Consider the following 14,957-nt stretch of genomic DNA (forward strand, 5'->3'; position numbering starts at 1 on the left):
GGTGCCCCTGCATGTTTTGTCTTTTAAGAAACTGCCAAACTGTTTTCCACAGACGCTGTACCACTTCACAACCCCACCCACAATGTTGGAGTACTCAGTGTCTCCACAATTTGACCAGATTTTGGCGGTGTCACTTTTTTTTTTTTTTTTATCGTAGCCATTCGGATGGGTGTGTAGCGATATCTCCTTATGGGTTTAGTGTGCATTTCCTTCAAGGCTAATGGTGTTGAACATCTTCTCATGTGCTTATTTGCCATCCCTCTATCTCTTTGGTGGAATGTCTATTCGTGTCTCTTGCCTGTTTTCTAACTGGGTTGTTGATTTTTTTACTGCTGAGTTTTGAGCATTTTTTGTATATTCTAGATACTAGTCCTTTCTCAGGTGTGTGGCACACAATTATCTTCTCCCTGTATTAATCTGCCTTTTCTTCCTCTCCATTGGGTTTTTCATGGAGAAGAACCTTTCAGTTTTGAGAAGGTCCAACTTTCTCAATTTTTCTCCCTAGTGATCATGCCTTTGGAGTCACGTCTAGGAAATGTTCACCTACCTGTAGGTTCTAAAGATTTTTTCCTGTTTTCTCACCTATATTTTCCTTACTATTCTGTTTCTCATGCTAATTCTCTGCCACATTTCTCCTACAAATTATATCCAGCTCCATTTTTTTGGGGGGGGGGTATAGCCCATCAGAAGTTCTGAAAAAAGATAAATGGCAACTTAAGGTGCCCTAAATTTGAGTGACCGATTGTTAAGGTGATGGCTGCCCCTTACTCATCATTAAAGCAATGGGGAAAAGGGTAGTTTAAACTCCCAGCTTTTGTCCCAGCATCAGGATCATTAAGAGTGAGCACAAGGCTCTGGTCAACTCCCTTGGTTGGGATAAGGGATCAAGAGTTTGCCTTCTGCACTGACCTGGGTTCATCAAAACAAAGACCAACACATGCAGTTAGCCATGAATATTTCCATTTCTTAGATGGAAAACCCTAGACAGTGGGCGGGGGGGGGATATATATGCCTCTCTAGCAATTTGCTCAGTGGTATTCTCTACAGACTTTGATTGGTCAGTGTGTGGGAGAAATCCTTGGGTTTGAACTAAGCTGTGTGAAGACCTGACTCAACCCTCTGAGATGTTTCCTCCTCACCTAAAAAAAGTCATCACACCTGCCTTGACAGGGTTGATGTGAGGATCAAATAACTCAAGGGCTCATGCCTGGGAAATTGGCCTTACTATCATATGGTCAGCCAGGAAATGGACAGGGAACTTTCAGGTAAAGGCACAGAGTGGCCACTCCTTTCCCGATGAGGGAGGAAGCTGCTGTCTTTTCCAATCAGGCAACTCTAGTTTTCAAAGCTAATCAGAATCTCCAACAAAGTCATGGGTAAATGAGCACTGAACTGGAGAAAATGAGTCCTTACTACAACCCATTAACCCTCTGTCCCTGAGCAGATCTGGTCAAACCTCATCTGAACTCTGTGGCCACTGCCTCATGAGTATCCCAGTGATCCCACAGACACCCTGCGATTTTTCCTGCCTATCCCCACACCTGAAACTAACTCACCATTTATCCATCCACCCAACCAACCATCCAACCAACCATCCATCCATCCATCCATCCATCCAACCAACCATCCATCCATCCATCCATCCATCCATCCATCCATCCATCCTTACATCCATCCAACCATCCAACCATCCATCCATCCATGTACCCATCCAACCATCCATCCATCCATGTACCCATCCAACCATCCATCCATCCATCCATCCATCCATCCATCCTTACATCCATCCAACCATCCAACCATCCAACCAACCATCCATCCATCCATCCATCCATCCATCCATCCATCCATCCATCCATCCTTACATCCATCCAACCATCCAACCATCCAACCAACCATCCATCCATCCATCCATCCATCCATCCATCCATCCTTACATCCATGACCCAACCAACCATCCAACCAACCATCCATCCATCCATCCATCCATCCATCCATCCATCCATCCATCCAACCATCCAACCATCCATCCATCCATGTACCCATCCAACCATCCATCCATCCATGTACCCATCCAACCATCCATCCATCCATCTATGCATCCGTCCGTCCATCCATATACCCATCCATCCAACCATTCATCCATCCATACATACATACATACTTCCATACACTCATCCATCCATCCATCCAGCTGTACACTTTGATGCCTACTCTGTTTCATGCACTATTGCAGGGGTATGAACACAGTGGGGAGCAGACAGACCAGAACCCAGCTTTCTGTGGACTTTACTGTCATTCTAGTAGGACTCAGACAGTGAACTAATAAATAAGAGAATTTAGCATGGTGAAAGTACTAAGATGAAGACTCTAGAATGATGGGATGGAGAGTCACAGGGGTGAGGGAGGAGACAGCTGGCCGCAGGGTGGTGAGGAAAGTCTTCTCTCAAGAAGACATGATTGTGAAAGGAGAGGGAGCCAGGCTTGTGAAGATCTGAGAAGACCATCTGTGGCAGAAGGAACAGCAACTGCAAAGTCCCTGAGGCAGAAACAGTCAAGATGAGTCCAGAGCAAGTGCAGCTGTGATTGAGGCCCAAGGGTGGTGTGTGGGGTGGTCGGTGGGAACGGGCTGGGGCAGGCAGCTCATGGAGGGTCTTCTAAGGCATTTGGATTTTAGGCTTCTTGTGAACAGAGGCTTTCAAGGGATGTCAAGATTAGATGCACATTTCAAATGCATCCCTCTCGCCGCTGCGTGGAGGACAAATTGGAGGGGTACGAGCAGAAGCCAGAGACAGGCTGGTACAGCAATGATGGGGTTCAAGGGAGAGGACAGCAGCGCCCTGGGTCAGCCAGTCTGCCAAGCCCAAGCCTGCACAAAGCTCACCAAAAATCCCCTCCTTCGTGCATCTGCTGAGCTTACCACCTTTTTATTTTTTAGTGAAGAAGTAATTTGCCATTTTAACGCGTACAATTCAGTGATTTTGAGGACAGTCACAAGATTGTGCGGCCATCACCACTATGGAGTCCCAGAACATTTCATCACCCCAAAAAGAAGCCCCATACCCATTAGCAGTCACTCCTTTTCTCCCTCTCCCCGCCCTCCCACCCCCAGCCGCCAGCAACCGCCTCCTGCCCCTCTGGACTTGCCTGTTCTGGATATTCCTTATAAATGGAATCACACACTATGTGGCCTTTTGTGTCTCCTTGTTTCACGGAGCATAACTTTTCCCGGCTCATCCGCATTGTAGCACAGTTAGCGCTTCATTCCCTTCCTATGGCACAATGATACTCCCTTGCACGGAGGTACCACACTGTGTCTCTCCATTCATCAGGTGGTGTCCATGAATTGCCCGGGGAGTGATGTGTCCTTACTGGTGAGCAGGGTCTGTGACTGCGACAGACCTCTGGAGGCTTCTGGAAGGACTAGGGTGGATACAAAGGGATTCATTTTAACATAATTCACGAAGCGGTACTTTGGTTTTATGCAATTGTCTATATGTTACGTTTTTACAGATTTTTTACATTTTAAAGATTTTTCAGCCCCTTGGCTCATGTACTGAGCCCAACCGTTTCAGAAAGCAGAGCACAAGGATTGTTGAGACAGGAGCCTCATTCTCATCCATCAGGTGCCAACAGCCTCAATGATGCAGGGCAGACCCTGACCCATCGACCATCAGCTCATTACCAGCCCTGATGCCATCCCCCACTGCCTTCCTTCTTGCACAGGTAACCCTGGCAGGAGGCACCACTCCAGCCCAAGCACAGGACAATTTATGAGCCGCAGTCCCAGGGCTCGGTTTTGCCAGTGGAATCAGAAATCTGGCTTGAAGGCTGCCGCCGTATTTCATCACCCCACTTCCCTTTGAATACATTTAAGGGCTGTTAATCTTAAAAGTAAATGACGGACCATTTCCAAATGAGGCTTAGGGCACTGGGCCACGGAAGAAAGCCGTTCTGGGTAGTTCAGACAGGCAGCGCCCAGTATTTCTACATACCTACCCTGCAGCACATGTCACCTCCACCTCGGGGCTGGCCTCCCACCTGGAACCCCTCACCAGTGAGTGCAGGACAATTAAAAGAAGCTGAGCATGGACAATGCCATAGCAGGTGTCTGAGCCAGCCCGCTGCTACTATAGAACAATACAGACCGGGTGGCTTACAAACAACAGGAATTTATTTATCACAGCTCTGGAGGCTGGAAGTCCAAGCTCAGAGTAGCTGCATGGTCGGGTTGTGGTGAGGACCCTCTTCTGGCATGCAGGTGGTCGTTCTCCGTCTGTGACCTCACAGAGTAGGAAGAGAGAGAAGGCAAGCTCTTGTGTGTCTCTCTCTCTCTAAGGCTCCAATGCCATCACGAGGCTCCACCCTGGTGACCTACTCACCTCCCAGTGATACCCCTCCCCCCACTAATAGCATCACCTAAGGGTTTAGGATTTCAATACAGTGGCATCAGCCTGTTCGACAGTTTATGCCAGATGGCCTCCATGAGTTTAAGGGAAAGCCTTGCTGGAGAATGGAAGATCCTTGGGGGCCCAGGCCCCCAAAATGGGTTTCTGCCAGGGCCAGGAGATATCTGTTTCTTTTCTTTTCCATCAGGGCATGTGGTCTGAGCCTGGATCGGTCTTGACCAAGAGCCCGAGAGTATGGTGCCAACTTGGCAGCATCTTCACACTCCCAAAGTGGAAGACAAAAGAGAACAAAGCTCGAAAGGGATGCGTGTCCCAGGCATGGAGAGATGGAGGGAGGCGTTCGGGGACAGGGGGGACCCCAGGCCCAGCGAGAGGGCTCTGCACATTGTTCTGTGAGTTTCCAGGTCCATTCGTGGGCGAATTAGTGCAGGGAATCTCAGCTCCCCGGAAGGGTGTCTCTAATGCCCACAAGATGAATTTTGTTTTTCATAAATAATATGATATCTCTTTTAAATCAGCATTTTTTTTTCTTCTCTAAGAAGCCTCCCAAATGCACAAAAAAATGAAATGGTTTCCTAGGGAATGTGGTTTCTGAAAACACTACAAAATCCCAAGGAATGGATAAAGCTGCAGAGCAAGGTCTCAAAAATTGTGACCACCATTGCCTCCTGGGTGGCTTGAGGCAGGTGCTGGCCCTGCCTCGGCTGTCGTGGGGAGAATATACCAAGCCCCATCCCACAAGGCTGCTGTCAGGGAGTCAACATAACCATGTGCGGTGGTCGGCAGCTCACCACCAGCTTCTGCAATCCCAGGGAACCTCTCGTCCGTGGGAGAAGAGTCTGACTGAGTGACCTTGGGCCAGTCACCTACTACATTGTGACCCTGAGTGTCATGCCGGGGTGACGGGGCTCGGTCTGAAGGAAATAGGGAGCCATGGAAATATTTCAAGCGGGGAGGAGATAATCAGGTCTGCATTGGTTAGTTTCCTCTGGGGGCCTTTTGGGGAGCGAAACCACATGAATGGAAAGAACTTTTGTTTTGGAGTCAAAGAGACCTTGGGCTCTCATGATGCTGCCCCCCCACCACCTTTCCAGCTGGGTGACCTTGGGTAGGTCCTTCAAATGAGGAATCAACATGCAGAGCTGATTTAGCAGGTCTGGGCAAGGCCTGAGATTTTGTATTTCTCACAAATTTTCCATTTCTTCCCTGGTGATGCTTCTGCAACAAGACCCACTTCCCTGGGTATCTGCAGGCCACCCGATGAATGATGCCCACCCTTTCCATGAGGCCACGGAACACATTTCGAGCAGCAAGGCTCTAGTGTCTCTGAGCCTCAGTTTCCTCGCCTGTATAATGGCATCGATCAAACCCCGTCTATGGGGCTATGTGGGCATAGATGAGGCCCCGTGGCCCCTGCAGCAAGATCTGTGCCGCGCCCTCCTCACCCCATTCCCTCCCTCGCATTACCGCCCGGTCTCCGGATGATTCAGGTCTATTCTAGGCTCAGCACCACCAACCTCCTCATTTCCACTCCTCCCTCTTTTGTAATTGGTGTGCTCTTGAAGCTTGCTTGGCACTGGGCTTACCTTTCAAATGCCCTAGAATCTTTCTTTTGGCTTCTCGCTCTTTTCTATTTAAATTCAAAACTCACAATGCTCGCCCCAGGCTCCTACCATCCTGGCGCCATTAGGAGATTAAAATTTTGCAGCACCTGCTTCTGCTGCTCCCAGGGTCCCACTTTTCACGTCAAGCAAAGCGCAAGCCCCACCACCTGCCACATATTGGCCATATCCTCCTTCCAAGCAAGGGAGCCACCCTCGGGGATGGGCTTTCTCATAATAAGGCCTTATGTTTGCAATGCATTTGGGTCGCTTCCCAGGCTCTGCAGGGGGGCCTTGCAGAACCCCAGCAAGGTGGTGGTGAGGAGGCTCTATGAGAGCCCCCTTGCCTGGGAGCTGGGGGCCAGGGAAAGTGGTACTACCTCTTCTTCTCCCTGATTCTGGGCACGTCATGCCTGGCCCTGGCCTCAGTTTCCCCGTCTCTAAGAAACACGTGGGACCAAACATTCTCTAGGAGCCCTTCCATCCCCCGTATCCTCTATGGTCCCTGTTTATAAGTGCGGAACTCAGGGTTCCTGATGATCGGCCAGGGATCCCTCCATCTATGACATATAAGGTATCACATAGATATCCACGACCCGCAAATCACACACGTCTGTGATCAAGGGAGTGACCCTCTCCACCTTGAAAAGGAACGGACTCTTTCAACCCAACTCTTCTCTCCAGTGGTGGCCCCATTTTTTTGGCCTCTCTTTATTGTAAAACTTGGCAGAGCAGATGGGGCGCCTGGGTGGCTCCGTTGGTTGGGCGTCTGCCTTTGGCTCACGTCATGATCTCAGGGTCCGGGGATCGAGCCCCAGGTCGGGCTCCCTGCTCAGCAGGGAGTCTGCTTCTTCCTCTCCCTCTGCCCCTACCCCTGCTCATGCTCTCTGTGTTTCTGTCTCTCTCTCTTGTCTCTCTCTCTCTCTCTCTCTCTCTCTCTCAAATAAATAAATAAATAAATCTGGAAAAAAAAAAAAAAAACACTTGGCAGAGCCGAGCTCTTGGAGAGGTTTTTAAATATATCCATCAATTCCTTGACCCTCCTCCCATGGAGAGGTAGGGTCTATGTCTCTCACTTGAAACCAGGTGGGCTTCCTCACAACCCGAGAGGGCAAAAGTGACAGACTGCTCCAGGGTGGAGTCATGAAAGGCCGCACAGTTTTGGTCTTACCGCCCGGAACGTTCTTTCTTACGTAATCTGACTGCACTGAGGCCGCCGTGCCGTGAGGAAGCCCAGATCTGTGCACACAGAGAGGCCCTGCACCCAAGTTGTCTGCTCCAAATGAAACCCCCAGCTTCTGTTTTGGAGCTCAGGACCCTCTGACCCTGCCATTTTGACCCTGTGGCCTTGCCGGCCTCCCAACTGTGACCTCAGGGGCAGCATAACTCACGTTTATGCATGAGAACTTTGAAATAAAAATTATAGGGATAATGACTTTCGGGGTCAAGAACTATCTTTGGCCATGATAGTTTTTCCTATTTCCATCAGTAGTATTCCAGAATAATTTCACAGGACTTGCGCCCGGAGCTGTTGCACCACACAGCTGAGGGCCCAACAGGGCGTGGGCGTGCAATGAAGCTTGGCTCGGTTGCCCACCCGGTGACCCTATCGTGGCTTCTGCCAGGCGGCTTTTCTTCAGCAGCCACAATTTCATTCAAACTCAGTGAGGATCTTGCCGCACGATGAGGTCGAAGCAGCAGGATTTTAACATCCTTGGGGTCGAAAGAGCAGGGAGTTGCCCTTGACCCTGGTTCTGCTCCTAACCCTTCAAACTCCCCTGAGCTGTATGGCTTTACTGAGATCTTTGGCTTTCCCATGACCCTGGCTTTGCGGGGTGCATTTAGCACCCATCACGGACCTCTGCCCACCTTCTCCTGGCTGCCACCCTCAGCCTGACCACCGAGGCATTGTTGCCAACATCACAGTGGGTTCCTCCTCGCTGCCAGCCCCCCAAGGATGGGGGGGTCTTGTCCCAGCGATGGCCCACCTTGTCCTGGCCCTCCTCACTCTCTCTTTCCCCCCAACTCAAGGGGTTCCATCTAACACACACAATGCAGATGCCCCAGTCCCTGCCCCACCTCACCACCCACCGCAAGGGGATTTCTGTGGACAAGCTTCGCCCAGGGAGACTTGGCCAATGTCCCCTGGCTCCAGGCTGCCACACGGAGTCAGGCACAGCAACCCACCGCCCTCACCTAGACTCTGTGGCAGACCCTCAGCGGCTTCCCTGCCTCCTACCTCAGCATGGGCCCCACGGGGCTGTCAGAGGGGATCTTTATGAACCTAAGTCCTATTCTACCATTGTGCCCACCCCGGAGGATGAAGGCCACACCCTTGCTCGGCACACAAGCTCCTTCACTGTCTGGTCGCCTCTGACCTCCGCAGGCTGCCTGTTCACAGATGCCCCCCCACCCCGCACGCTCTGCTCCAGACCTTCCCCGTGGAGCTCTTTCAGGCTCCCAGCCTTGACACAGTTCCTCACCTAAGAATCCTTTCTCCCCTTTGCTCTGCCTAAGCCGGCGCACCGGCCCCTCTGCCATCCCTGAGGTCACCCCGGGCCCCTTCCTCCCTCACTCCCTGTGGCGGGTGCTGGGGTGGCCGCCCAGATCGTCCTCCAGGACGAGGCCCTCAAAGTCCAGCTGCCAGCGCTGTGGGATGTTGATGGCTCATGGCTGGCAGTTGCCATAGGGACCTGCCTCTCACAAGGTCACGCCCTCTGCCCGGTGGCAGCCTGAATACTGCCAGTGTGCGCAGTCGGGCCAAGGGCAGAGTAAGGGAGCAGTGGCAAAGGCCCCTTGCCTTGATTCGGTGGGGGGGCTGTGAAGAACCATGCAGATCTCCCCTTGTTGCAACTGCATCACAGGGCAGCTCTTCCCTCCGTCCCCCAACACACCTCCTGCACACAACCTCCCCTTCAGAGCCTGCTTATTGGGAACAGACCTGCAGCACCCCCTACCCAAGTCAGGGCTACCCCCGCACCCATCCCGGCCCATGGGGACTCTCCAGGGACCTGGTCTCCCCCAGCTGACCCGCATCTTCTTGCAGTATTTACTCATTCATTTCACAGTGCTTATTAAAGAACCCTGACCCACTGTCTTCCTATCTCCTTCATTCACTCATTCATTCATTCCACAAATCTTGAATGAGCCCAGAAATCTTGAATGAGTCCACACTATGCGCTAAGTGTCAGGAATGAACCAACAGACGTGGCCGCTAGAACACACCCTTCCCTCTGGGTGGGTTATTGTGACAATTACCACAAACTCAGTGGTTTGGAAACACCCAACCCTTGGAGTCTAGCGTGGGTCTCCCGGAGCTAACATCAGGGGACCGGCGGCTGCATTCCTCCTGGAGGCTCTCCAGGGGAATCCCCCCCTTGCCCTTCCAGCTTCGGGACTCTGCCCACCTTCCTTGGCCGCAGCCCCTTTCCTGCATCTCGTGCTGCCTCAGTTCCCACACCTCCCCCACTGTGGCTAACCCTGCCTTCCTTTTCCCCAAGGGCCCTTTCGATTACATTGGGCTGCCGGATAATGCAGGATGTGCTCCCTACTTAAAGGTACGCTGATCCCCAAGTTTAATTCCCCTTTGCCACTAAGCTAAGGCCGTCACGGTCTGGGGAGCAGACGGAGGGCCACTCTGGGGAGGTGCGGACCCCGCCCTCCTTACCGGGCCTGGGGCCCCGGGGACAGCAGGTGCTCTGTGAACACTACAGTAAGGGGTGAATGCACGGCCCCAGGTTGTCCTCCCAAGAACCCCTCCAGTCCTTCCCTCCTGTCCTCTCCCCGGGACACACTGCCACCTTCTCCTGTGCCCAGTCCCGAACTGCCCACTCCGATCCCAGCCCAGTGTTCCTGAGTCCATCTGCCCTTCCTGAAGGACCCTGCATGGCCCCGTGTCTGGCTGCACGTCGTGCTGCAGTCTCAACGAGCAAACTGCGCCCATCGGCAGTGCTATGTCTTTAAAAATGACTTAAGGGGCGCCTGGGTGGCTCAGTTAAGCGTCTGCCTTCGGCTGGCTGCCTTCGGCTCAAGTCATGTTCCCAAGGTCCTGGGATTGAGCCCCACATCGGGCTCCCTGCTCAGAGGGCAGGCTGCTTCTCCCTCTCCCTCTGCCGCTTCCCCCTGCTTGTGTTTTCTCTCTCTCAAATAAATAAATAAATAAAATCTTAAAAAAAAAAAAAACGACTTAAGATAGCATATTTACGTTTTCATGCAGACAAATCCACACCCACGCCCCAGCTCCCTTTCCACCGTGGCTCCGCGAAATTGACAATCACCTTTTTTGGGAAGAAGGAAACATTTTTTTTCTGTAATGACATTCAATATTCTACACATTTCCACTCCTGGTAATGTATTGATATCTTACGTTGTCAAGCCTCAAAGGAAAACGAAGAATCATTGTAACCCCCTGGAGAGGCTCTGTCTGGTGAGTTATTGATGAGAACTCCTCCAGGACAAAGTTCCAGAGCAGACATCTCTTCTTCACCTGTGAGCGCATACCCTCAGCCCCCGCCACACCCCTGAGAGTTCACACCCGAGTTGTGTGCACGACACACCTGCCTCGTTGTCTGGAAGGCAAATATTCTACGTAGAGTCTATCCATGGGTTTCGATCTCTGTGCCCTGGAGCTTACGAGATTCCCAGATGTACCTCAAGGGTGATGCTGACCAGGTGCTTGTCAGGACACTGAGTCTGCAAGACAAACTCACTGTTGGGGATCGTGGGTGGCACGTAACACCACTCCTTCATTTCTGCCACCTCTGGGGGCACTACCTAACAGAAAGGAAGAGAGAAACTAGGAAAAAAGAGCTAACATCTAAGAGCATCTGCTAGATGCCAGATGTGTTCTGAATGTTAACTTGGTCAAACATGGCAACAGTCCTGCAGGGCAGAAACTCTCCCCAGTTTAGAAATGAGAGAGGTTGAGCAAGGTCAAGTACACCGCCTGTGGAAGGTCCCCACAGCTGCAATGCAAATTCCTCCAACACCTCAGGACTGAGACGACAAACACGTGTCCTCTCTCCATTTCTGTGCACCAGGGGTTAGGGAGCCGCTTAGCTGGATGGTTCTGGCTCAGACTTCTCACCAGCTGGTTGTCAGGCTGTGGGCAGGAGTCGTCCGAAGGCTTGACCGGGGTTGGAGGACCCGCTTCTGAGGGAGGCAGAACAACGGCCCCACAGAGCTGTCCCAGCCCTCATCCCTGCACCCCGTGAATGTGCCGGGTTACAAGGCAAAGGGTAACTGAAGTTGCAGCCCAGTCTAGGGGACTGTCCTGGATTATCCAGGATAGCCGGTGTCATCACAAAGAGACAGGAGAGGAAGTTTAGGGCAAGAGAGGTGCCAACAAAGCAGCACCAGAAGGATGCAACGTTGTTGGTTTGGGAGGCAAAGGAGAGGTGGCCACACACCAAGGAACGTGGACCGTTCTAGAACCTGGAAAAGGCAAGGAAATAGATTCTTCCATGGGGACGCTGGAAAGGGGCAAAGCCCTGCCAACACCTTGATTTTAGCCCAAGGAGACCCCTGTTGGACTTCAGACCTATAGAAGTGTCAGATAAAGTTGCAATGTTTGAGGCTGCTGGGTTTGTGGTCCACTGTTCCAGCAGCCATAGACAATGAACACAGCTTCTGAGATGGTCCACGTACCCGGCTATTGGCAGAAGACCGCAGTTCTTCACCAGACGGCTTCCTCCATAGGCCGCTCGAATGTTCTTCCAAAGTGGCAACTGTCTTCCTCCCGAGCAAGGGACCCAAGAAAGAGAGCCTGGAGGATGTGGAGATGCCTAGTAGGATCTGGTGTTACAGGCCCAACACCAGCATGTCTACCACATCTGCTTCTACCGCTAAGTGCAGCTTGCACCTCAGGGGCAGGGGGTAGAGCTCTACCTTCTGAAAGGTGGAGGATCCAGGCATCCTTGGACTTTGTCACACTGTCCAAGACCACACTCGATTAAGCAGTAGGCTTGAAATTTTCAAACACAAACACAAATAGAAACAAAACCCCAAAACCTCAGATCTGTGACGCGACAAAGTCTACAGTCTCTCCCTTCCACCAAATTGCAGAGCTGGTTCTGAGAAGCAGACACCTTGGTCTTGCCCCATTACGGAGGGACTGAACCCGTGTCCCCAGGTGTAGGGTTGGGCAGAGTGCTTTTCGGTATCTTTAAATTCCCAAGGGAACGTTGCACTCCCGGCCAAGATGAGGCCTCTCCAGGATTTGCATAAAATGACATCAATTCCATTTGCTGATACTGTAATCAGAAGCTCTGGTTGGAAGTTATGGATGTCTTTAATAATACATGAAAACCTAATGTTATTAGAGAAGCTCTATCTGACAGACAACATCTTTCAAAAATGCGGCCTCTCTGGGCAGCCAACAAAGAGCATCTCGGTGGGGGCGAGGTTGGGAGTCGGCGTTCCGTAGAAGCCTTCTCATTTTACTAATGGGGAAACTGAGGCCCAGAGAGGGGAAGGTCACACCCAGGTCACCAGGAGAGTTAGATAAAGCCAGGACTGGACCGGGGCATCTTCATTCCCAAGTCCATGCTTGCAGTCTCCAAAGGAGGTTTTCCTTAAAGTGAGAAGGACAAGCAGGGACATTACTGAAGAATTTCTAACTGTCCCTCCGGGGAGGGCTTTGGCAGTTTTCAAGGTGGAATGCTGATGAGGAGAGGCCATTAATGCATTTCTATGGGAACTGACCAGAGGGAGGTGATGCTTACTCTTGGAAGTGGGGTTTGGGGAAGGAAGAAGGTGAGGTCTGCTCTCTGAGCAATGGGGTGGCTCCTGGAAGAGTAGTCCAATGGGCAAGACCAGACTCTGGGCTATGCGTTTCCTCTCTACCCTGGCCAGTCCCTGAAAGAGGACTTGGGTGAATGGATGCTTTAGGTTTCTAGAATAATTCCCAGCACCTACCCCTGCACCTGCCTCCAGCCAGGCTCAGACCTGTGTAGAGATCTGGAAAGAATCATATCCCTGCAAAGATACTTGTGACTTTCTGATGCTGTCCCCACTCAAACGTCTTCCCCCTGCCTTCCCCCTCTCTCCATATGGCCCCCCGTCCAGCCAGCTGCCCAAGCCCAAAGCCCGGGAGTTGCCTCGGACTCCTACTTCCCTCCCACCCAGCCACCTGAACCCTAACCAATATCTCCACCCTGAGGGCATTTTGCTGCAAGCAACAGAAACCTGGCCTGCCTTATTAAAAGGACATTGAGCTAAATGCAAGATGGATCTTGGAATTGATCCTAGAACACAATTAGGACATTGGTGTATAAACTGATGAAATCCAAATGAAGCCTAGCTACGGTTTGGTTAATGGTAATGGACCGATCTCGGTTCTTAGTTCTGATCAATGTACCGTGTGGGTGTAAGGTGTCAGCATCAGGGAAGCCTGGGGAAGGGGTGAGTGTAGGGACTTAGTACGTTCCTAGAAATCAAAACTTACTCCAAAAGAAATAGTTTATTTAAAAATTTTAAGAATGGGGGCACCTGGGTGGCTCTGTTGGTTAAGCGTCTGCCTTTGGCTCAGGTCATGATCCCAGGGTCCTGGGATCGAGTTCCGCATCGGACTCCGTGCTCAGCAGGGAGCCTGCTTCTCCCTCTGCCTCTGCCCCTGCCACCTCACTCATGTGCGCTCTCTCACTCTGCTTTCTCTCTCTCAAATAAATAAATAAAATCGTTAAATAAAATAAAATAAAAATAAAAAATGAATTAAAATTTAAGAATAAATAAATGGATAAACAAAATGTGGTATATACATACAACGCAATATATTACTCAGCCTTTATAAAACGAGATTTTGACACCTGCTGCAACATGAGTGAACCTGGAAGATAGATGCTCAGTGAAATAAACCAGTCACAGAAGATAGAAGGCAGGATGGTGAGGTGGGGGAGGAGCAGCGGGGAGTGGGGAGTGTTCAGCAGGTACAGTCTCAGTTGGGGAAGATGACATTCTGGAGGTGGATGGTGGTGCTGGTTGAAAAACAATGTGTGTGTACTCAAGACCACTAAACTATACCCTTAAAAATGGTTTACATGGTGAATTTTGTGATGTGTGGATTTACCATGATTTTTTTTTTTTTTAATTAAGAAAGACACTGCAGAGGTCACACTCTTGGGGAGGGCTTGGAGGTGACATGGCCAGGACTGAACCCCAAACTACCCCGCAGACCTGGTTGGGTGCAGATTCGCGCCAACACTGCCTGGCACAGACACCCCCCAGCAGGGCTGGCCCCAGCCACAGCCAGATCCAGAGGGGCCGCCAGCCCCCTCACCAGCATGTCCCTGCTTCTTCACAACTTCTGATTCCTTTGAATTAAGAACAAGAAGCCGTCTCTTGTGCCCATGGGCTGGTTGTAAAGTGCCCTGGAAAAAGGATGTGCGATTTGCATCACTTTCTATTGTGTGAGGGGGTTTCTAGCTCACAGGGTAAGAGAGTCTCCCAAATAGTTTAGAAATGTGGCTCTTCCATCCACACCCTTCAAGTTTAGACCAGCAGTGAGTCTTGGCCCAACATTCTTTTTTTTTTTTTAAGATTTTATTTATTTATTTGAGAAAGAGAGAGAGAGTGCGTGAGTCAGGGGGAGGGGCAGTGGGAGGGGGAGAAGCAGGCTCCCCACTGAGCAGGGAGCCCGACGGGGGGGCTGGATCCCAGGACCCAGAAATCATGACTTGAGCCGAAGGCAGACGCCTAACCGACTGAGTCACCCAGGAGCCACACTGGCCGAACATCCTCACGTGCTCCTGGCTGGTCTATCTCCAGAAGTGTCTCCTTCCCGTCTGATCTACCCTGTCACCTCTGTGGCCCCCTATGTCCCCCTCTCTTTTCCTTGCACACATCTACTGTGTCACCAAGGATAGCTAGTTCTGCCCCCCATACCTCTTCTCCATGACCTCCTTTCCACTTCTACTCTAGAACCTTCTGGCAGGCTCTCATCACTGCCTCG

The sequence above is a fragment of the Zalophus californianus genome, chromosome 6, assembly GCF_009762305.2.
Source record: "Zalophus californianus isolate mZalCal1 chromosome 6, mZalCal1.pri.v2, whole genome shotgun sequence".
NCBI lineage: Eukaryota > Metazoa > Chordata > Mammalia > Carnivora > Otariidae > Zalophus > Zalophus californianus.